Source organism: Acanthopagrus latus, chromosome 2, assembly GCF_904848185.1.
Source record: "Acanthopagrus latus isolate v.2019 chromosome 2, fAcaLat1.1, whole genome shotgun sequence".
Classification (NCBI taxonomy): Eukaryota; Metazoa; Chordata; class Actinopteri; order Spariformes; family Sparidae; genus Acanthopagrus; species Acanthopagrus latus.
The window spans coordinates 16,169,542-16,195,499 of NC_051040.1; the positions used below are offsets into that span (position 1 = coordinate 16,169,542).

The 25,958-nt window shown below is 42.0% G+C and overlaps 1 long non-coding RNA gene across 1 annotated transcript; it reads right to left on the minus strand.

The window, feature by feature from the left end:
• Window positions 1-7,594: 7,594 nt before the first annotated feature.
• Window positions 7,595-10,020, minus strand: LOC119011294. Its single transcript, XR_005072153.1, has 4 exons — window positions 9,432-10,020; window positions 9,044-9,099; window positions 7,907-8,402; window positions 7,595-7,824 (listed from the first exon to the last, which is right to left on the minus strand). It is a non-coding gene; the product is annotated as an uncharacterized LOC119011294 (long non-coding RNA).
• Window positions 10,021-25,958: the final 15,938 nt, after the last annotated feature.

Consider the following 25,958-nt stretch of genomic DNA (forward strand, 5'->3'; position numbering starts at 1 on the left):
TGGATCTCCTCCAGTGATGGCCACTCAGTGGCTAAGTTGCATTGTGGATAATATAGACATTACGTTTTGAAGATGAAGGAGAATGTGTGGAATAAAAGAGGTGACCTCGGGTTTTGCTGAAGTGAATTATTTACATATTGAGTTCAGCAGTGTTACAGGAGTGCAATGTAGACCCGTGGACTGAAACCTGGTGCCTACATTTCCCATAATGCAGCGTAGTCACTGAATGACATCATCAGAGGCAATTTATCAGCAGCTTCCTCTGGAGTCACAAAAGACTTTATTCTGCTTTTTTTCACATATGCATCAGTTCTCCCCGACACCTGAAAACACACTTTAATGTGGAAAACTGATGGAATTACCTTTTAAAAGAGCAGCCTGGCTCCTTTAAGGGAACAAATCAGAGCATTTATTTACAATAAGTGCCAGCAGAAAACCTCCACATCACCCATAATGGTATGTACAATTTGATTGTCTTTTTTAAATGTCATATCCCACACATTCTTCTTCCATCCTACATTACCCACAATGCAATTTAACCACGGAATGACATCGCCGGAGGCATTTTATCAGATTACATGCCTCCTTCCTCCTGAACCACAAAAGGATTAATATCAATTTTTTTTATGTCACATATGCAGTTGTACTCCCCAAGACCTGTAAACACACATTGATGTGGAACATTGGTGGATTACCCTTTAAGCAGCAGGCTTAAAAAAATATTTTCCCTCCTATTTAATCACATTACTGTCAGCTTCACAGTCAAGTGTCCACGTGTTGAAGACATAGTTGTCATTTTACATGATTCAGAGATTCGTGGAATATTTAATTCAGTCACAAAAACACTTCAGTGGGTTGATAGATTTCATGGAAAGCCAGAGCGTTTCCATCTGTTTTTTTTTGACAGACATGTTGTTTGGGACACTCAATTAACCGATGCCAGCAAAACAAAGCTCTGGAGCCGGCTGAACATAAATTGAATGTGGTGTGGAACCGATGGTGTGCGCAGGCAAAAGAGAAAAACAGACCCGGACGGAAAGTGACAAGACAGTAGATCATTGTGTATTTGCTCCAGTTCTGCCATGCCATTCCTGTGGATGAGCCAACGGAAAATGAAAACAAATGGCAGAACAGGAGATGCCCAGCCAGCGAGCAGGGGATAAAGACAAATGAGTGATGAGTGGAGGGAAATGATCTCCGTATCACCTCAGAGACACTTTAGACACCAGAGCAGAACCGCTTCCAGCTGGTGCACCGGAGAGCCAGGTGGGGGACGTTGTTATGTTGTATGCAGTCGCAGACACTCATCATGAGACACTTCCCTTTTTGTGTGTGATAAGCATCTCTGTTGTTGCAGCCCTATGAAATGATACGCTCTCGCTATAACCTTAGGAGCTCTGCAGTGGTCTATAAAACAGCCGTCCGGACACTAAAATGTTATTTTTGTCTACCTAATTCAATTTCCTGCAAGTCTGGAAAACTTTTTATTCCCCATAAATGAAGCTTTTTTCCAAATGTTCTGAAAAAAACAATATTAGTGAAACTGGCTGCATGGCTAATGAAATGACATGTCTGGTTGAGACAGTATCATATGGAGCGAAGGATCAGCAAAACCATCCTTGGGCTCAAGAAGTTCAATGACAACGCCTGTTGTTTATATTAAACTTTAAGTAAAACCAATTTAGATTGCATTTCTATATCCTCTCTCATATATCTAAGTGGTATTTGATAATGAATAGATGTCAAAGCTCAGTGTTTGTCAAAGAGGTCTGTGAGGAATAGTAAGAAAACTGCCAATGACAAAGAAAAGAAAGGCAAAACTCACTCTATTAGCATCGAAACGTACTTTACGAACCAAAGCTAAGCACACACAGTGACGTTAGAACTGTTAAAGGTGGGGCCAGTCTCAACTACACACTACACACTACACACTACAACGTTATAACTGGGACATGGTCAAAAACCCTGGTCAATGTGAGGGGCCTCGGGAAAATTGTCAAAAAGTTTGTCTCAAAACAAACAGGGACCTCCGTCCTGTGTTTGAAGACCCTGACCCTCATCGTTAGGTTTGTTTACAACTGAAAAAAGCACACAAATGAATGATTGGTGGGACAGATAGATGGTGGAGACAAAAGAGGCCAGTCATGGTGGTCATGCAAATACTTTCAGGTTGGTAAAGATATAACACACACACACACACACGCACCTCTAATCCCCAATCAAACATTGTGCTTAGACATGCAGAATCGGGAGTCTTTCCCCAGAGTGCTGACCGAATTGGAAACGCACCGGGCCCAAATGGAGACGTTGCCTAGAGATCGCACTTTCTCTCACTAGATGTTTAATGAATGAAGTCTCCTGGCTGCCATTCTGCCGAAATGTACAGATCTTCACCGCTGCAGAGTTGGTACAACCAGTATGAAGATGCAAACGGAACACGTTTTACTTTGGCAGGATGAACCCAAAATCGAAATCCACAACAGTGCCCGTTTTGGGGAAAAATACCAGTTCTTGGAAAAATTTCTTCCAGATTCTATTAGTCCAGGGAGAAGATAGTCCTCCTCCTTGAAGCCATCCCTGAATTATTTCTGCTGAAGTGGAACTCCCACATGAGTTCAGCTCGGTCGCATGGCTTACTCACACGCTCTCCTGTCAGACTCCAGACAATGGTAACTATGATTGCTTCTAGCTGTTAGCATTTTTCAGACAGCTTGCATGAAGATTTAATTCAGACGCTTTCAACTTGTGTTTAGTAAATAACGTAATGAGTATAGTAATAGGCATATTTTAGCTTCAGCGACACATTCAGAGCTTCAGCGTTAGCGCTGTTGCCATTTTCACAGACCCCTTTTGACCTCCATTTTGCAGTCAGCATTCCCGTCCATCCTCTCTTCATAACCACATGAAACATGAATCGCCACACATAGAAGCAAACGGGGGGAATCCTGCTCTCTGTGCGTTTACAAGCTGACAGGATCGTCTCTTTTATGGAGTTCTTTGTGGATAAAGTGGGCAGGGATACCAGAATATTTCTATTCTCTTTTATTGCATGAGCAGAGGCCAGAGAGACATGGGTTACTGACCAAACACTCTATGACTCTGATTACTGTAGGAAAATAGAGCTATTTAACACAAAGTTTTATTAAAAAAAACACATTAGTTAAAGCAGCTTTAAGGTACCGACGTGAGTCTGAATCGATCTTTTCATCCAACTGTCGACAAGAGACCATATAAGAATATTTTTTAACAATGTCTCACTCATTTTGTGTCTCCCAAAACGCAGTGAGTGGATTTGTTTGCCATCGTGTTGGCTACAGTAGGAATTCAACCTCTAACATGATAGCCTCTCACTCACTGAGCTCCACTGCATCATTTTAATGTGACCATTATCACAATTAGCAGTGACACACTGAGACAAAACAGCCCACTCAAATCGCTAAAAAGTGAACAAGAATAGGCTGGAGATAAGATAAAATGAATCTGAACCCGGGACGTGAAGCCACATGACTCATCGTTTGTCTGTGTAGATCTAATTTGTGGGCCCGGTCAAATATCCCTCCTCCACATTTGAAAATCGTATTCCTCCTCAGTGGGGGATGCAAACCAGCTGGGGTCATTTTGGAGGATTGTCAGTTGATTTAATAGTCTCAGTAAGAGTGGAGACTAGCTCTGTCGCTGCATCCTCGTCCCTCCTCCTCCTCCTCAGACTCAGCCCCTCACGCTCGGTCTCCATGGCACAGCAGCAGCCTTTAACATCAAAACAAACAGTGACTATGCCCTGGCTTCAAGCACATTACTGTAATTTGGGGGGAAGTGGAGCAACGTCTTGGCTCGGAGGGCGGTTTTGCTTCTGTCACGACTTACAGAAATAAATCAGTCCTCCAACATCCCACCTAAGCAATTACAAAAGGAGGAGAAAATGTTAAAACCGGGTCACCTCTCACCAAACCTCTGTAACTGCAACCATATGCAGCGCTTGTGTTTAGGTTGGCCTTAACTTTTTCAAACAGCAACATCTATTTATGTGGTGTTGCAGAACGTGTCCCTCCCTTGAACCCAGGCTGTGACGTGGGTCCACTGTTGACTGACTCCTGATCAAACAGATGTAACCACTTCTCCTCCGGGTGAATATTTGACGGGCTGCAGTCTGGCGAGGCAGTACACAGACAGACGAATCCAAACAAATTCCACCGTCTTCACACTCTTGTTTTGATAACATCCATAAACCATGCATGATATTCGAGGATAAACGTTGTCCGACCGAGTGCCACGGTGGAAAATGCAGATGTTTTTTTTTATTCACCAGCAGCCCATCCAGCCACAGCGCTGCATTTACCATCCTCTTGCACATGTGAGCACGCGACCACTTCCTCTGTAGCGGCCTTCCTGCCCCATTTGCAGATTCTGTGACACCAAAACTAGGCGAACGCATAGAATCTAGAGTGAAACCTTCTTGTGAGCTGATGTTGTGTGAAGGGATGCAGCTTGCAAAGCTGTCAAGGTGAAGATCAAACAGCATGGCAGATCCTGTGGGAGCCACACAGGGATCAGTAAATGCACCTTGGGCTTTGAAACTCTCACTTTTTGATAATTTGCAAGTGATGTTTATCATAATTAGTCTCAATATGAAATCCTATCTGAACTATTGGCAGTGCAGGAGCAGTCAGCTGTAATATGCCATCCCCCCGAAGCCCTGCTCCAATTTTAAAGCTTGTGAACCGAGAGCTAAACTGACGCTTATTCTCAGATATATCCATCCTCGAAGGGTGGGACAACAATATTAAACACGAGACAAGAGAAGCTGTTGACTGAGGAACAAAGAGAGGCCGCAGCAGAAAAATAGGAAAAAGAGAAAGACTGTGTGATGTTCATGTACAAGGAGAGACATCAGAGAAGGCTGAGGTGCTACGAATTAAAGGGAGAGCTTAACATATGCAGAAATATGCAGATGTACCCTGACTGCTATTTTTTGCCTCTTGACCTTCTTCTCATTAGAGACGAGTGAGTTGCCTCTTGGAAAATAGATTAGACGGAGATTAGCAAGTCTTGCATGTCAGTGCAACAGTCTTTGCTCCTGCTATCTCTGTGATCCCTTCCTCTCAAGTAAACCATCAGGAGGGCCGCGGCCACATACGAGCAATGCCACTTTCTTTTCATGAATGAATCCCAATGGTTTGCTGACTTAGGCGCTTTAAATTCCTCTCATAAAGGGGAACTGGTAAGATTATGAGGGCAGCTCCAAAAACATAAGAGGCAGCAAGACCGCTGCTGCTCACTCTACCATTCTGCAGTAGCTCTCTTTGGCTGTGGTGACCAACTGCAGTTGGCAAGCTAGCTCAAAATGTAGACAATGGCAGAAAGTTAAACGGGTTTTCACAGTCACCTGTGTACAAAAGTAGTTAATCGTGATTATACTATGTTACAGAGAATTATTTAAGACTAAAAAAGGCATTTTGAACATGAACAAATGCATTCAAATCAAATCAAATCAAATGGTTTTTTGATTGTATTAATTGCCTGGAGTCAAAAAACACAACTGTAGAAGCAGGAATGCAGCAGAAAGATCATCAGATAACTGCTCGTGCGAGTCCTTGGCTCGGCCATGTTTGAGTAAAAAGAGAAGAAGTCACAATACATTGAGCTCCAACTTGGCAGCAGAGTTGGATGTTTGGACAAATACATCAGAGAGTGGGTGTAGGCTGATGAGGATGTGCAGTGTCATTTTACACCACCGGAGCCATATTCAGCTGTACTTTAATCATTTATTTAAGTATGTGCATAGTGAAGGTTTGCACACATGCATTCAGGAAGTTAAGATAACAGACTGGATTAGTAAGGATGCTGTCAGCCCCGATTCTCTTAACAGTATTTCTACCGTAGATTTAGAAAAAGGCCCGTTCAGGTTTTGGGTTTTGCGATGTGACCACAGGTGTCGTCGGTACAGAAAAAAAGTTGTTTGAACACCTCCAAAAGAGCTGTCAGTCAAGAGGATGGCGTTAAAATCCCAAGTCAGGAAGGGTTTGATGTTGTGAGGCAGCCGGCCGGATGATTTTTCAGGCCGAGGCGGTGACTGCTAATGTCTACAGATATTTGAATTAACTGTCAGATACACGCATCACATATTCAGTGAATAAAGTGAAATATGGCTTGAATTGATTCCTGTCTTTTTTTTGTTGCACCGACTGCATATTACGATGAAGATGTCATAATAACAGTCTTTTCATAAGAGGTTTTTTTTTTTTTTCAATTGAGAAGTGCAGTATTGTATCTGTTATGTTGCTGCTACAGGAATCAGTGCTTTCTTTGTTCAAACATGCGAGTGAGGACACAGTGTAAGTGTGGGCGGAATTACTTACTCTCTCAGGAATCCTTAATGTGAGAAGAACCTCATCAGCTGCAGTAATAATGAGTCATTCTCCCCCCAGTACAAATAAACACTAGTTTGCTGTTGTGCCTTTCGTAGCATTTCTCAGGAGCTGCTCGTGAAGGTTGTGATAGTGAATCTTTAAGGTCCCATATCATGCCCATTTTTTTTTTTTTTTTTTTTTGAAGGTTCGTACTTTATGTGTCTTCTAGAAAATGTTTGTTTGCTTTAATGGTCAAAAACACAAATTCTGTCTCATGCTGTCCATTGTCTATGTCTGCAAGTCCTGATTAGTGGAGGCAAGAGTACCTTAACCGTGTTTGTTTACCCAAGGGGTTCAAATAATGAAAACCCGATCTTGACTCTGACGTCTGCAGCACCTCTATTCACCCTCTGTCTGAACTGTCTCATTAAGGCCACCTCCCAAACGCCCAGTCTGCTCTGATTGGTCAGCTTTCACAGACCTGAGCACATACCACCCTTGCTGGTGTTTTTGCAACCAATGGACTGAACATAGGATATCTAATTTTGGAGCTTTGTTCCCAGTGCTTTTGGTTGGTGACCAGTCCTTGACAAACTGGGACCAAACAGTCAACTATCTTACTAACTATTGAACTGAACTGTTCTAATCTTCTTGTCTTTTCTTTTTTTTTTTTGCAGTGTTATAGTTAATTTCATAACACACCATTTATTATTTACACATCTAACAGTCACAGAGCAACAATATAATTCATTTCGTATTTAATTCCACTGTCTGCAAGCTGGGTTTTTAGTCTGTAGCGACTCCTGAACATGTCTGGCACTTCAGCTGCTAAAGACTCCACTGTGTTCACCAGCTTCTCACTAACTGTGTCGTTGTTTTGTTTGTCATTTTTGTAGCTGCTTCAAAGTGTATTGGTATTATTAACGATGTTGCTGATTAAAGGCTTCTTGTAGTTAAGGAAGCACAATGAGAAACAACAAAACATGACTGAAAAGTAATGCTGTTTCTCTAAACTAAGGTTTAAAAGGGATCGCAGGAAGAAACGCTGCAGCATGCCAGTTAATGAGCTTGCTACTTCCCCAACACGAGGCCCAGTGAGTAGCTGTTTATTGACACTGCAGTGTTTATAGATGTTTTATTGATACAACAGCGTCATGACACTGACGGTAAAAAGGTAGTTTGTTGTCAGAGTCGACTTCATGTTTCCCCGTTCTGACTGGAGTTCTTATTTCTCGTCTCAACCTTGGGGCACATTTTTGCCTTGTTTTCTTCACGGTGTGAGTTCCACAAGAAGATAATTCGATAAAGCCCATGTCATCCTCCGGGAATGGCGATGGAGCCGATTGATCAAGGGTCGTTTGGTTCTTACGCCCTGAACTCAGTGTGCAGGTTGCCATGGCGATCTACCCCGCCACCTACCTGACAGTCTGCCTTGCCAGTCACCTCACAAGTCCCTCGGTGAAGTATTGCAGCACACCTGTCAGGTGTCACACACACTGTTTTGAAAATAGTTCACCGTTAAAGAGAGTGTCAAGGTCAAGTTCAAAGCTGATCTTTACCCTCATTACGTGCAGCTACGGATGACATTTGCACAGATAAACACGGGGAGTACAACGCTCGCGAAATCTCCAGTAGCTTGTGTCACTGAGGCACAATGCAATTAACAAGATGAAAGCCAATCCCATGTGTTTATGCTGGGGCTCATCCAATTGGAGCCGAGGCGCTGAGGTAAATCCAAGCTCCTCTGTTGATGTTTTTCACGGATGGTCACTCTCGATGAGCTACATAGCTGAGCAGCTTTCCTTTGAGGGTGCTGGGTGCTGTTTACATGCGTTTGTATATGTCGTGTGTGTGTATACGAATGTGTGTGCGCTCTTTGTGCCGGCACTGAATGTACAGTAAACAGAACATGACCCATCAGCTGCAGGATGCAGGCTGAACAAGCCTGATGGTGAAGAAGGGCACGCAGGATCAGTGGCTTGGTTAAAGGTTGCCTGAATCTGTTGATAAGCTCCTCAGGCAATATGAAACTTGGCAATGGAGAATTTGTTGACGCTATTCCGAAAAAAAAAAAAAAAAGAACAGCTCAATTCAGCAACACTAGAGTTCAAATCTATACTGAATCTCAGAATAAAGCTGATTAAATTAATTCTGACAATGATTTCTGCTATCAACCTGATAATAGCTTGTTGAATTATGGAGATACAATTTCACAATATTATTTTATATTTTAATCAGTAACGTCTTACTCAACTTGATGGCTAGGGTAACGGTTAACAGGGTTATGATCAGGATCAGTGTTACGGTCAGGGTTTAGGGTTTAGGGCTTGCAATTTCAGTTTTTCCATGTACTGCAGAATTAGGAGCTATCGTCAACTGAGGTGTTCTGGTAGCTGAACAGGCCTTTGCTGCCCATAGTTGCCCATAGTTGCCCATTTTCCTCTCCTCTTACCAGATTCCCTTTCATCCTTACTGTCAAGAGTATAATACAAAAGGGATCAATGGCCCAAACTGTTTAAAACTGAGGCTGTGCATTGAAGAACATCACATGTTTAACTTAACATTCATCTTTTCCTAAGAAAACAAACAATCAGAAATATTTCAACCATCTGAACTACAGCATTAGTTCTCTTGTAAGTGACACAGGTTTAATCACTTAATTAATGAGCATTCACCCAGCTGCCTCTGAGACGTACGAGAGCTTTAATGATCTATCAGTCACCGGGGTTGTAGGTCAGTCTTGTTCTGACTCCTGTGATGGGGAATTCAGAGCAGGTTATCAGTAATTATAGTCACTGAATGTTTATCTCAGTCAGATGAGGACTAGCTCAAAAAACAACATGCAGCATAACAGCAGCACAATGTACCAATTTAGAATCGATTTATACATATGGATTGCTGAAATGTTTTTCATACAGAGCCCCTTTAAGTCAAAGAGCTACTTCTTCAACCACTGAGAATATAAGGTTAACTAAGCAAATGGGGAAAAAATATAATTCCTACGTCAGTTATGAAGTAATGTCCAACAGGCTAAAGGTTTTAATTTATCTTAAAAATAATAAAGTTAGGGGGAAAGTCACTGACCTTATATTCTGCCGTTATGTCACTGTTCTGCTGTTCTCACACTCTAACAGGCGGTACATCATTTATCCATCAGGATTATTAGGTAATGTCTCACAGGATTGTTTTTGTATGTAGTATTAATGCAGTGCAGCACAGTGAGATCTGTCACTACAGATAAACTCAGACCACCAAGTGAACATAAAAGTCCTTTTAAGAGAACAGAGGAAAGCAATTTTTCTTCTTCCTCAGATCTCTGCTGTGAATCGGGTCAGCGCTGGAGGTTTCTGTTTGCTCTTTCATCGGCCGCAAAGTGGTATATTGTTATTTTTCCTTCATCACATCATTGTCGGGACGGGATGGGTCCGTGAGGCTCTATTGTTGTCCGATGCTTCGTTAAAGGCCGTTTTCTACGTGCATTCACCCCCTTCATGTTAGAACTTCCTTCCTGCCATTCACCGTTGATGTCATCGGTGCTATTTCAAGAGCACATCGCAAACTGTCATCATTGTGCAACTCAGTGGGTGTGGAAGACTGAGAGAAAGGGTTGCTGGTTGTGTGAAGGACAGGTTAAAACTCTGGTGCACTCCGCTCATTTATCTGATCTGGAGTGTGTTCGTAACAATCGCAAAACACAGAAAAATATGAGAGAAAACTCGAGACAATATCATGACGATACATTACCATAGATACAGTCGTCATAACAAGGACATCAAAACATTGACCTCCCTCTTTCAATGTTTGAGAGAGTGAACTGAAAATAATCTGGGAGCAAATAACATTTCTGCCCCTCTTTGTTCACAGCTGGACGTTCCGACTAATGGACAAATGTTGGATTATGCAGAATCCAGTGTGAGGTGGTTGGAAAGCTACACATGCTCTTATCTTGCCCTGTGTCTGCCAACATGCTGTTATCTGGGCACCGTGTTTGCGCAGGTATCTGGCTATGCTCAAATCATAAAATGACTGCAAATAAACAGGGCTTTCATGCAGGGGCGACAGCCACAGAGAGTCAACATGGTCTGGTTAAATGCTGGGATTTTTAAGAGGGTCAAGGACTTCTATAGAAGATGTGAGGGCCATTAGCCTGAACAGGAAGTTCAAAGATAAGTTAACCGTACGCTGTATGGACAGAATTCGATACAAGACAAAATAATGAATAAATAATTCCAATAAATATGGAAATCAGACATACTGTAAATCTGTGCCTCACAGAATGTAGTTTTCACTCGCAGATTCCTCTGAAATATATAAGATTTGTGTAGATTTATATGTGAGTAGTGTGCAGAGACATGCAATACCTGAGACTGTCCTCGTCAAAAAAACAGCCACATGGGTCAAAAATGAAAGCAGCCTATTACAACCCACATGTACGTTTGTTGTTAGGCGACGACTTCTAGTGGCTGTAGTAAATATTGTGGCTCTGCATCGGAGGAAGTGAGGATATAGTAAAAAGAGCGAAAAGTCTGTATAAGGAGGACGTCATGGGGCGGACGGTCAGGTTGAACAAGCACGTTAAATTTTTACAGATTCAAACTGTCTTCCTGCACACACATTTGCAATAGTGGACCTTCAAACTTCCTGAAGAGACTCTTTGTACAACAGAGTACATTTAACAATGCCAGCTGTCTGTAAAAGCATCTGTCACAGAGGTCTGTTTGTCCCCGAATGGACTCACATACAGCTGATGGTCAAAAAAAAAAAAAAATCATTATGTGGTTGTAGATACAAACACACAGCCATGAAGATTGACTCTGCCATTTATTTGGCATCCTGCCTCAATAAACAGAATTTCCCCACGGTTCTCGACAATGCTAATAGTCTTTTATACACACATATCCTTGTCCTGTGGACATACTGTTTATATCACTTAGTGCCCGTTAAAACTTTAGCCTTTTGTGAGCTGTGCATAAACACGCGCAGACCCACAAAGCGGTGTCAGAGCGGGAATTAAGTGCCTGTTGTGATAACGAGATGGTTCGTTTTAGTCCAGAGGGATAAATACTGTGGTATTTCTGAGAAGCAGAGATATCAGGACCATGCACTGCAGCTCTCATATGTAAACAGAGCACATACACAAGGCTTGCCCCAATACACTGAGAAAGATAATCCCACCGTGTGTTTAGTGCTTGGCGTCCCTTTTACAATTTGGAAAAATCTGTAACTCAAAGTGTGGGATGCTGCCTTCTGCTGCATGCAGAATAGTGCCATTTGTGCATTGTGGGTGTTTGCAGCATCACTGTCTAGTCTGATGTAATTTTGGAAATGCTGGCATGGAAAAAAAATGACACATGAAGGTTTTGTTGTGTGAAACAGATTTTCTGACTGAGAAATGAAGGAAAGTGTGTTGAGTATACACATCCAGGCTCTGATATGAGGAAGGAAACAAAGAGGGGGGAAAAAATTCCATCGCAGCCTTATTTGGACTCAAACGTCCACCGTTCAACACAAGGACACGACAACCAATATTCCCAGTGGGGGCTGATCTTGTTTTGTCAAGGACTTAAGTTACGAGTAACTACCATCACATTGGAGACACAATGTTATTATGCAATTAAAGTTTTCGGGATATGAGTTTCAATAAACAGAATTATCAATATAACTGAGACAAAATACATTAATGTAACAAAAACGGGCACTGGTACTCGGGCAAAAATCTCCACAGTCAGTTCCCGTCACAGTCTTTAACATTATGACAACATACACTTGGGGCAAAGATGGGCCAGTCAAAATGAAGGACTTGGTCGATGTTAGTGGGAGCTCAGTAAGTTTTATTTCATTTTCATTTTTTCATTTTCACTCAAATGCCTCTGGACACAACTGGATAGACCTGCATCCAATCAGAACGTTGAAACGTGTGATGCACCGCTGGGCAACACATGCAAGTTGGGGCAGTCCTTGATCCATTTTCAATGAAAAACAAGAAATAGACATGATGTGGCAACAGCATCTTGATTCATTCATGAGTCGTGTCAAAGGTGCCATATTAGATAAACTGTCCTGATATGAACCAGATAGAACAGAAATCTGTTGGGATTATAAAAATAAACTATGTCGCTATCTGTAGCTGCTCCACTCCACTAAAGAGACCAGACATATCAGATGGACTGTAACCATTCTCAAATTAATACATGCAACCTGTATTTTCATCAGGTTGTCTACAATATCTTTCACCTTTTGAGACTCAATTAACACTATTTAGTGGAGGTGGATGGAAAATGCACATGAATTTGTTTTTGAATTTGGATGAAAAACCAATCTCATCTAATCTTGCTCTGACGCAGAAGCTTTTTATTTTCTTTTTTATGGCCTTTTTTTAATTCCTTTTTTGTATCTTTTAAGTCTACTGCCATAAATGAATGTCATTAAAAGGCCAACTGATCCACTTCTCAGGGGGAGTGAGGGCTGGCTGACAAGATCAACTTTCCCAAAATAGATAATGAAGTCAGAGAGAGAGAGAGAGACAGAGAGAGACAGAGAGAGAGAGAGAGACAGAGAGAGACAGAGAGAGAGAGAGAGAGAGAGAGAGAGACAGAGAGAGAGAGAGAGAGAGAGAGACAGAGAGAGAGAATTTCATCTAAGTTGAGAAAAAAACATGGACCCTGGAAACCTCATTCATATTACCATCACAGTGCCACCTGAGTTAAAACTCATATTCATGGACTTGTGTTCCTGACACTTGGATACAAAGCACAAACAGCTGTTCATTAATATCCTGTGTGTGTACTGAGAACTAAGACATTTATTCACCAGTAAATCCTAACCTGTGCTAATGAATTCTGGAAAACACGCCTTTTTTCTTTGGAGCTAAAATGTCATATTTAAAGGTCATCTACATGTGACTAATACCAATATGTGACCTTAATGTTGAATGTGTTTGTATGATGGACAAGTACATACTGTATGTACACAGACCCATTCGCACTCTGGACTGTTTAAAAGAAGAATCGGAGCTCCGCCAAAGTATCTAAGACTCTCACGTCCAAGCCATAAAAAAACAGAGCAACTAAGTGTTTCTGATGGCTGAGTTCTTTCAGATGTAATGCACAAGCAGGGAGGAACACACACACACACACACACACACACACACACACACACACACACACACACACACACACACACACACACACACACACACACACACAAACACAGCATATGGAAATAAATTGCCAGAAACAACTTCCTCCTCAGTATGTGTTAAAATTCCATACATTATGATTCACACACTTGCTCTGAGTGGATTAGAAACAGCCTGTATTCACTCACAACACGTCCTGTACTGCATTCTGGTCAGTAGCTGTACACTACACAGTCTGACGCTGTAAGTAATGTGCAGTGGTGAAAATAGTGAGATTCATTTGTGTACTGTTTGTGACAAGAGTCAAGAGAGAATTATTTTTGATGTGTCTAACAGGGATGGGGCCAATCCGATCCAGTATCGGTATCGGGTCTGGTATCAACGTAATTCACAGATCGGAACTTTTCGATCCGACCTGCGGAGATTTCCGATCCATGAGCCATGTCTGTGCTTTAACATTGTCTGCTGAAATGACTCCAGTTATGAGACACGCCCCCGTTCAGGAAATCCATTCCACAATGAGCAATGAGCAGCACTGTGGCTAGCCAACTTGTCTGTATATGGAAATATTTAACACTGGAAACACTGTAAAGCAGTACAGCAAAATGCAATGTTTGCAAAGCCGTTATTCAGAGAGACGGAAGCTCCCTCGCGGCGTACAACACCACTTACGCAATTAAACGTTTACAAAAAAGCCACGTGAAAGAGCACGAGGAATTTTTAGCCAGGGGGCAAAAACACGAAAGGAGCCGTCAGGAGTCACTTCTGGAGTCATTCCAAAAGCAAGGTCAACTCCCAGCAGACAATGTGAAAGCTAAAGGGATTACCAAGAAGTTGCTCAACTTCATCGTACTTGATGACCAACTGTTATCGGTGGTAGAAAACGCAGGATTTCGCACCCTGATCGAACACTTGCAGCCACGGTATACCATCCAGGAGATAGAGACTGCGCTACCTGAACTATACAACCGAGTGTCAACCAAGTTAGCTGAGAAGTTAAACAGAGTTCCAGCCCTGAGCTTTACTACAGATATTTGGACCTCAGATGTTTGCCCAATGTCGCTGACACAGTATCTTGAAAGACAGCAAAATCCAATCAGTGCTGCTACGCTCTGTTAGCCATTCAGCGGGGTAGACACGGATCTAATTGAGAATGAAATGTAACATGGTGATGATCACTGTGCAAATATTAGAACAATGTGAGTCCAGAACAATATAGGATTGTTATTCAGTTCACTGTTAATTTCAATATCATTCATTAAAGACAAAAAAAAAAAAAAAGGTTCAATGACACAGGCGAACCACCCACTCTGCTCTGATGCTCAATCAAACCTCTGGTTAGTTCGTGCCGCAGAGGATCCAGCGATACAGAGATACGGAGGTAATGAACTGGAAAGGAGGCTATAGTTCACCCTTAAGAGCTCTATTCACCACGGGCAATGGCCCAGACATCCTCTCCCCTGCAGCATCTCTGGCCAGCATGATAAGGGCTCTGTAATTAGGAAGGTGGATAGGTAGAGTATGGGCCGTAGATTGCAAAACTAATGGACGCACTGAACTGACATCCATTAACAGGCTTTCTGAAGGCCGCTGTCAGTGATGCAGTATGGAAAAAAACATACCGTCCCTCTTGAGCATCATCTGTTGTTCTGATGGGGAAAGAAGAGAAGACATGGGCTGCATTTGAAAAAATACTATTTCTGCAAGAAAGTTAACCAATTGCCTTCCGATTACCAAATAAAGCCAACTTATGCTGGCAAGTTGTGTAAACTTTAATAGGTTACTTGATATGTTTCCAGGCTTTTTAAAAGTAAAGTCAACTTTCAAAATTGACAGTGTATTGTATCAAAGACACATTACTTAATGGTTCATAATTATGAGCAATGACAAACCTAAACCTTGTTTGGCCTTGATTCACAGACAACGTTTTGTTTTTAAAATCTCTGTCAAAATGTTGAACAATGCTGTTTTGCATGATTGCCTTTGCTGAACACCGTTATGCTGTCAGTGAACATTAAACAGAAAAGTTCTGCGTCAACATATTTGCGACTTGCCAGGCACATTAATTAACAACGCTTCGCCTTTGTGCTAATAAAACGTGTTGTTTGTTCAGCTTTACAAGTCGGACAAAACACATTTGCTGTGGCAAATTAGTTGTCTACAAATGTCGTTTCTAGTTGACACAGTTGACAAAGTATAGGCTGGTATAGTACGGTTAATGCATGTTGACTGTTTGATCACTGTGCTGAATATGCCAGAGCTGCGCGCTGTGTGCTTATAATGTAATTGAAAGCATGAGTTGGCTTGTGGAGGCCTTCATATGGCAGAATTTGCAGGCATGAGACAAACACTTTAGGGACCCTTTACGGATAACGGAGACAAACTGAATCGTGTGAAGGCTGAAGGAACGTGCTTAAATACCATTTTTGCACTAAGCTTCCATGAAATCACCTTTTGCCAACTGCAGGTATGTTGATCATGCATGTTGGTACATTAGGGGAATAGATATTGTTCAGTGGAGAAAATGTCCAGCAACGGGAAGCTACCACAGTATAAAGTAATTCATTCAGCCACCTGATTTTTCAGAAACCACTTTTGCGATCAAATATAACATTGAGTTTGAAGTATCTGCATCGCATGAAGAACATCACAGGACTGTAGTGTGTGTGGCAGCTGTTTAGTCAGTCAGTCGAACTGTTGTGTAACATGGAAAAGACACAAAGGGTGTGGCATGAAACAATGTGCGCGGTCTGACCTTGAATGAAAACACAAATTGCTTTTCCCAAACTGCTCACAAACACCGACCAACAAAGGCTGAACCAACACAGCCCCAAACAGAGCAAAGCAAAGGCAAAAGGCCTTGTGTACTTTACCACTGACACAAACATTTTAGTGTTGGCACAGTGGGGGAAATCAAGCAGCCGCTGCTCAGACCAAACCAGCACAACTGAACAGAAATGTACCAAAACAGGAAAAGAGTGGGGCAAAACCACAGTCAGGTGTGAAAACACTAAATAACTACAAAGCATAAACAGACAGACGTAAGTCTATGAGGGATTATCACTGCGAGTGCGCTGGCTGTTGTGAATCGACAGGCTGTTTACTAACGAGAGAGAGGGCAAAGGCAAAGCAATGGGGAGCACTTTGGCCTGCCATCAGGGTGGCTGCTGGGAGCTTTTAAGAGCCTGAATGAAGGGTGGCGTAACTTCATTTAGTGTCCCTGGGCAGTAGTGAGAGCAGGTGGGGAGCACTGAGGGAGTCGAGGGAGGAGGGACGATTCCATCTGGAGCCAAACAAGCAATTAGACACACTGAGTCTCCGCCACCTGCCTCGGCGGTGACAGATGAAAGGTGGATGAAGATTGCCATGTAATTATGATGGCTATGTATGCCATTTATCTACGTGTGTGTGTGTGTGTGTGTGTGTGTGTGTGTGTGTGTGTGTGTGTGTGTGTGTGTGTGTGTGTTGTGGTTTAACTGTTAATGTCTGCCTTTCATGAGTGTGTGTGTGTCAGAGCCTCAGAGGGATTTTAATATTCACGTGTGTATTAAAGTAGCACATTAAATTGCTGTCTGCAACAACAAGAGCGTTGGCGATCACTGATCTGGACACACTGAACACACAAACACACCTGCCCACACACACACACACACACACACACACACACACACACACACACACACACACACACAGGAAGTTAACTGTGTGAAATGGAAAGATTCCCAATTTGTCGCTATAACAACAGTTTCATTAAGGCCCTGCCTCTAAAATAGGCTGCTCAAGAACACAATTTTCCATTAGTGAGCACAAGACAGTAAATCAGTAATCACTTTGTTTAACTCAGTCTCAGATACTGAAATCATCATATGAAATTAAACTTCTGTTGTATTAAAGAACCGTAATGGAGGTAACAATGAGGTTCATTAACTGTGCACCTCTGCCGACATTTCTTAAACTGTTCAGAGGAAACTTTTGCATGTGGGGTCCGACTTTATCTTTTGCATCTTCTGATAAGGATTACATGGAGGGCTGTTATGAGAGCGCTCTAAAGGTCTGTTTTTAAACTGCTGGCAGGAGCGGCAGAACTGGGTCACAGGCCTGTTTTCGTTGGGTTGCATTGCGATGAAACATAATGACGAAAGCTCAGGAGCATTAAAACGATTCAGGATGAGAAATTGTTCCGTTTTGCCGTTTTATCAATTGTACAACACATTTAAACAAAATGAGTCTCAACTCATCAACATGTGTGCATATTTTATAATGGCAGCTATCACCAAGTGCTTCATCTTATAGCGACAAAGTCAGGATGGCTTACTGACGCCGTTGGGTGACTTTTGCCCTGTAGCATCATCTAGTGGTGAAACACTGTCATGGCAGTTCAGAGTCTCCTGGCTCTTAATGTAAGTTATGAATGAAATGGTTGCACAGCGGTGCTTGTAGAGCAGTTTATCAAGACATGTCATGGTTTGTAATTATCTATGGATAATGTTTTAATACCAAGGAACATCAGGAGATTAAGATACAACTGAAAACATAAAACAAAAACACATTAGTCACATAAAGGAACATATTTTGACAACTTTGCTCTAATAATCTTGCCACAGCAGGTACAAACCGCTTATTTCCCCAGTTCATTTTAAAGCTCTAAACTAAAAAAAAAAAACACAATCAATTTAAAAAGCATCCAAGCTGAAACAACGCTGTAAATATTCATTATGTGCATTAGCACTGTAAAATGAGTGGCTGAGAAATTAATGTGACATTTTCTCAGGTTGAATGTACTCTGACCTTAGAAAATGTCACTGTGAGCGCGGGCGACTCTTTGAATGGAGGCAACATGGAAATAAAAGTGCCAAACTGAAAAGACAGATAAAAGAGAAGATTGTCTGTAATTACCCATGGAACAAAGCCAGACACCTAATTGTATTTTTGGAAGATCTCATCTTTTTTGAAAATCCGGGCTTCTTAAACACTGAGCGTCTTAGGTTTTAATAAGCGGCACACTCACAGCATTAATGACAGGCACATGTGTGGTTTTTCTTTCAGTCTTCCATTAGGGGGAAGCATTGTCCTTTTCCTCAGTGCTAACAGTATAGCCTTGAGGCACCTCATTACTATTACTGAGGCTGAGGCAGCAACTGGATTTTAACATGAGAACAAATTAGAGTAATGCAGAACAAATAGACAGGAGAATATTTACCTCTGCATGAAGGAGATTTACTCCCTCCCTCTCTCTCTTTTACTCTGAGCTGAACATGCTGTCAGCTTGACACTTCATTCTTATTTCACCTCTCTATTCATGACACCAGCGACAGAATGCAACACATTGCATTTGCTCAAGTACTGTTCTTAGTTCAATTTAGATGTAGAGTATCATAATTTGATTCTACTTTCTACTCTCATTGCACTACATTTATCTGATGACCATCGCCACCAGCAGTGATGCAAATAACACCCAGTAAAAGTAAGTCAGTAAAAGTGAAGATATAGTGTTACAGTATTACTTTGGTGAAGTGAAAGTCACCCGTATGAATAGTTCTTGAGTAAGTATCACAAGTAATTTCCTGATAATAAGTTACTTTGTATATTGACTTTATCAATTCCAAATACAAAAATTAATCAACTAATCAGCTATCAACTAATAAATGATGATGTATTATTAACGATTAACCTACCCAGCAGCGCTAGTCGAAACCAGCTGTAATATTAAAGTGAGTCATGCATTACACATGAATCCATTTCTAATTATAATCCGGTAATATAAATTGTATTACCGAGAAATGGGTCAGCCTGCACAATGAATACTTCTGCTGATTAAAGTATGATCATGCTACTACTTATGTACTTTTCATCAATGACTTATTTAACATTTATTTGATTTCATTTAAGAATCTGAGTACTTCTTCCACCCCTGCACAGCACACGGATATTGGCAGTTTAATACCAGCCGTGCCGTCATGTGGTCGATGATAAAGCACTTTGAAAGTCTGGTCCCAGTCCACCGCTGCATTTGTGCATTCAAACACAGACATGAAGTGAGTAGTGCAACAAACCTCACCAGCAGTTTTAAGGGCAGAACATCCGACCAATAGTGAAGTCTGTAGAAATATTATGCAGAGGCTAATAAAATTTGACCTATGCACTCACAGAACTTGGTGTCTCATGGTAATAATCACAATGTTGCCCCTTAGTGAGCAGTTTATCTGAAACAGCCCCACTGTGAGATCACCTAATCTGTAAAAAAAAATCTAAAAAGAAAGAAAGAGAGAAAAGAAAAGAAACTCGCCCCGCTTAATTAGCATGTAGGCTACAGTTTGCAGGCTAGTTGCCCCCTCATGCATGCATGGCCTGATCTTGTGCCATGCAAACTTTTACTCACATATGCATGAATGCTAAAACAGACCCAGATGCGATGTACCTCTCGTGCAACTTCCGACATTCACACACGCGAAGGCACCAGCAACCCCCCACCGTACTCCTGCTCAATATCAGTGGTAAACCATGCGATGTCCATTGAAGCACAATAATGTGGTCTTCCTCATCACCATAGAAAAATAGGACAGTGAGTCAGGCCATATGATACGAGCACACATTGTAGGATGATATGGACACCGTCTGTGGAGTAAACTGGATCCTTAAAGCTTTTTCTGAATTATCCACACTATTTAGTGGCATGGAGCGTCCATAAGTCCACGCATTTGATTGGCAGTAATTTTAAGATGTCCTGTGGCATTCAGGCGTATAACTCCACTTTTATCCAGAGGCCAAGCGTGCCTTGGAAACACCGCTCGCACTGTCACACACAGTCTGAAGGACGTGATCAATATGTGTTTGCCTGCAGGGCTGCTGCTTGTTGTCAACCGAATGATTGGCCATTTCTGAGGCACAAGGGAAAACCGAGCTGTTGTTTGCCCAAGTCGGGTTGAACCAACCAGCAGTTACCACAATGTCTCACTCAAAGGCACAACATCATGTTGTTGTGCTTTACTGTACACAAATAAAATCAATGTCTTGATAAACCAGTCTATAGAGGTGCTTCTATTACCTGTCCTCTCTCTCATAAAACTGGTTCGACAGATGAATATAATAATGCGTGTTCAATGGCAGGTATGAAATATATGATTTTTAAAAATAAATGTTAGATTTCAGAATCCAGCGCCAGAACTTCAGAGAGGCTGAACTTCTGAGATAATTTTGTACCAGAGGGTGGCCAGTTCTCCCAACTCTAAAGAGTCTTTAGTTCAGTCTTTGTCGAAGGATCTGTCTTGTCTCCTTGATAAATTTCGTCCACTGATATTCCTGCCTGCTGTCTCCTGCATTTGGGTCGTCTTTAAAAATCGTACCCGTGACATCGCACATTTACCTTTTGTCAGTGTTACCGAAGTAATACAAAAGGAATCAGTCATTTTGAATTGAATGCGGGAATATAATGTCAATACATATTTTGGTCCAGGCGAACGATGACAGATTCATTAATCTCCCAAATCTCTGCTGATTTTCAGTCAAGTTTTGTGGGTTTTAATACAGTTTATGGATGCTCTCCAGTTTTACCATTTCAAATTTAATCTCGTTACTGGATCATGTCTTATCCATGATTTTAAGGACGCTTGTATAAACATGACACAAGGAAGATGATTACCTTGGTATCAAATATCTTAATAGCTTCATTATTAGTATCTTTCTTACCATCACAGTAAACTAAATATTAAATCAGATAAACTCATCACCAGCCATGCACATGGCCACTCTCCTATAAAAAAAAAAATACTGAGTACAGGCACAAGAATAGACCTCAGTGCAGCTGGACTTCATGTGTTCATATACATGAAGTCCAGCTGCATTGAGGTCTATTCCTGTTTCTAACAGCCACACGGATCACTGGCTGGTTTTCCTCTGAGCCAATCAGCAAACGGCTCACTGGGTGTTTCCTTTTACTGCAGCATGAGTTAAGGAGAGCAGGGCACAAAGCAAATGACCGAGAATGAGGGTAAAAATGCTGAAAGGTGTGAGGGAGAGAGGGGAGAGAGATCAGACCACTTACTACAGTGACGTGAGTTTGCTAACTGTACGTCAAACAGGAGAGCCGTGTCACGCCGCACGAACCAATAGGAGGCAGAGAAATGGGGCCACTTATGACATCAGTGCTGGCATGGGATGAGAGTTGCCTGCATGAGGGAGCTTTCCAATGAGTAGACAGACGGAGCGAGCATACAGTGATACTCCAGCACAAAAACACTACCCACACGCATTCTGCTTTATAATCCGTGTTTGACTCATTCTGCACCAGTCAAAACATTTTCCCTTTTTTTCATTCACACTTGTGTGTCTATACAGAGCATAGTTGCACATAGCTCAGAAAAAAAAACAGCCACAGATGGCGATTCTTGCAAAACATTACACACCGTGGACATAATATGTCTGCTCTGTAAATGTGCTGATGCTGCATGAAAATTTATTTCACCGCTTTGGCAAAGAGAAGCTTATGATTCCCAATAAAATCCCCCATATGAGAGTCGAAACCATATCCCATACAATACATATTCATTTTGAATGACCATGCATGCAGGTTTAGGCCTATATGCAATGTAATGTCCTTTTTTTCAACACTGTAGGCAGAACTGAACATATGCAAAATATTTCTCCAGTGATTATTCCTACAATATCCACATCAAGGGAAGTAAAGAAATACTTATGGTTGAGCAGTTAAAAACCAGGGCACACATTCTGATTCAATATTTCAATGCAAAAAATAGTTATCTATCATCCATTCAAATATCCATTCCAACTCTGAGCTTCTTTTATGCATGTGCTCAGTACACACACATACTAGACCATAAGCATGTTTCTCAGATGCACACTTGCACACACAAACACACACACACACACACACACACACACACACACACACACACACACGGTCCATGTTGGAATTCAGGTAGCAAGATTATGTTCCTTTCTTCAACAAAGAACTCCCTTTTTGTGATTCATTCCTTCAGACGCTCACACTCACACACACATTGAGGGGCAGCTGCTGCTGCTCAGACTGCTCATATTCCACAGTCATGTTACTCATCAAGAACAGGAAAGAACAGAGTATTATGGTACATGAAGCTGGTGACAAAACAACAACGGAAGCAGCAACCCTCTGAAACTGTTTGGAGTGCCTATCATGTAGATCTTTTTTTTTTTTTTTTTTTAACTCAAAGGTCCCATATTATGAAAAACACGTTTTCTCTGGTCTCTCTATATATAAGCTCCCAGAATGAGGAAAACAAGCGGTTCCTGCATGGCCTCTGCAGCCCATCCACTGGTAGCACGGCGCTCCTACAGGCTGTTCAGATTCTGTCGGCCTATGATAATGACTCATTTCGTTACGTAAGGAGAGGAGTCATTATCATAGGCCGGCCTCCTCTGCGCGGTGATAGGAATTATCGGAGGGGGAGCGTTCATCCCGAGGTGAAGTTCGGTGTGTCCAGCGGAGAGACAGCAGTGTTTCGAAACGTCGTCACTCAGAGCTAGACACGCAAATCACTCTGTTGTTGGTTGTACGAATCAACATAAGTGCCCATATTCTGTTCCAGCTACAGAACAACAGAAGAGAAGGTGGTTGCATTTCATTTTTAACGACAAGGTGCCGGCTGCGGTTCGTGTTAGCTTGTGTGTGTGTGCTAACCACATCGGACTGCTTCAGTAACGAGGGTCAGTACAGTGATGGCTTTGCCTCGACACTGACCCTCGTAAAATGATCAGTCCCAGCCATACCGGACCCAGCAACTGCACCTGAGCCACAGGTAAGTGTCGCAGAGGTTTGATAGTATTTCAAGTTGCCTACGTGTATGGTGAAGTCAGCTGGAAATCGGCTAACTAGTTAGCTCCGCTTCGGTCCGCTATGCAGTGGCGTTTGAAGCGAGTTTAATGTTAATGCTATCACGATGGAGCTTGGTTGTCACAGTAAAAAGTCTGGAAACGTGCAGACTGGAGACAGAGACGATGTTAACAGTGTCCAAGAGTTTGGAGACTGAGTTGGAGACAAACACAGCTTTCGCTAACTGCTAGCCATTAACTTCATGGTAGTAACTGTAACAACACATACGAACAAACTAACACTATACAGACACACTAACCATTCTGAAACGTCCTGCTGCAGCCACACAGTCTGTACCTCTTCAGGAGCCTCTCTTTCTGGGTCCGATTCTGGGTCAAACTTGTATGGTTGAACGAAAAAATCTCCGCCAGCCACAGCGATACATCCACCGTCAACATTAGCACATGCTAACACTAACGCAAGGGGCATCCCCTCTCTGAGAGTGACGTAGCAGGCAGGGCTCTCCAAGTAGGCGTTGACAGACGGAGCTTATTAGCATTTAAAGGTGCAGGAACAGAAACGGACTGCTTTGAATAGAGCTCTGTAGAGCGACTTTTCGACAGCTGAAATTCAGGACCAGGGACGGATTTGGGGCAGTGCATATCGAATACAGAGTTTTTGGACCTGACAGCTGTGTGAAATTGATGAAAAACAGCATAATATGGGACCCTCAAGAAAATGCAGTTTTTAGTATGACAACAATTTTTTTTCTCGACAGTGTTCAGCCCCACTTATTGACCCCTGAACCGCAGGTGTGTGTGTGTGTATCTGTATGCAATGCAAATGTGCCGGCATGAAAGTGTGCACATACATCAGTCATAAATATTGATGCATGTAAACACAGCGTGTGTATAGTATATACCTTGTGATAATCCAACAGCCTCACACTGGTGAATGTTATCGATCCTAGACTGGAGGGTACAGGAAGACATGATGATGCCATTAATAATCTCACACACACACACACACACACAAGCTCTTATAGCTCGAAGAACCTCACTTTTGACAAGATGGAAATCACTGACAACTTGTAATGACGTTTGAATACTACCTATTGTTTGTCATGTGCTCCTCCCTGGTGTACTGACAGTGACACTCAAACATTTATGCTGTACTGTTTATCTTTGTGTACACAAGACAGACACAATGCATGCACACACACGCGTCTTCAGAAAAACGTCTTTGCACAGCCATCTGCATAATCAGAGGACTCAGATGACCTGTAGGTCATTCCAACATATTCCAACACCTCAGCAGGGTGTTACTTTAAAAATGCTTTCCGAAACAGTTTCTAATTACCTGTTGAAAAATGTAATCAGTAACGTAATCCATTCATCACAATATCAAAGTCATGTCGTTTAATTACTTTACCTTATTGTTGGATTACCTCAGTGTGTGTGTGTGTGTGCATAGTTACACACAAATACTGTAGATTATTTTTTAGTTTAAAATTGTAATCCTGTTAGTAATCCCTTTCTTTATTGAATGTATATTAAATCTAATTACAAAAGCTTCCCTGTAACTTGTATGTTTTAAACAGTAAGGTCAAGTCAAGGCCCTATAGGAAGGGATCATGGCACACACAGTGTAACTCAGGAAACAGCAATGAGAGAAACTCACAAACTTTGAATAGAAATACCTCTGGGGATTGTGGGAAATGTATGACATCACAACGGAGTGCTGTGAACCATTTGTTCTTCTCATAAGGGGGCACGCAGAGTGTGACTGAGGCCAGGATGTGGCCAATCAGAGCAGCCCGCACACTGCTCGTGTTATGTTCCCACGTTGACGTGAAGCACAAATAAACTGCTATTTCTTTATTCTTAAATTCTTATGCATCAATATGGGACTGAAAGAAATCAATGTAGATGTGCTTGCACTTACTCAATATTTCTAAAAATGAGTCATTTGAAAGCACCTGCGCCAACCGTCATCATCTGGGATGACTCTACACGAGAAACAGGCCTTTTCTTATATATCATTATCATTACTTCACAACATGAATTTTGAAATGTTGGGAACACACTGCGCAATGACCATCTGGCTGCACTCATACTGCTAAAAAACATTAAGTCCAGACCAACTTAAACATGTAGAATAATGATGTGAATTTTCCACGGGTACATATTTGCACAAGCTGAAGTGATTGTTACCGTCCTGTGGGAGTTTACTGTACATTAATCTGCATTTCCATCTACTTTCTTTCTTACTTTCTCACCCTCCTTCCCTCCCTCCCTCCCTCACTCTGCCCTCTGTTGCTGTAAGCCCACAAGCTCCTATGGGAAGGTGTTGGGACGATAAGAAACAGTCTGGAAAGCAGGGAGAGGCAGGAAGGGAGCGGGGGGAGTCGAGTTTAGTTGGGACCTTTACAGCTGTGTTTAGTGCTTCATTCGCTTTCTGTTCATGATTCCCAGATGTTTGTTGGGCAAATCGTGTTTCAGTGGGGGTACGCATGCACATACCAGCATAAATTGCTCAATATGCTGAGTGTATTTAGCATTTAGCAGAGAGTCAGCTCACCAGGTGGTCTGTTGGTCAGGGACTACTTTACTAAGAAAAGTGGCAGAGGAATGAAGAGAGACATTAAAGAGAAACACAAAGGGGGATC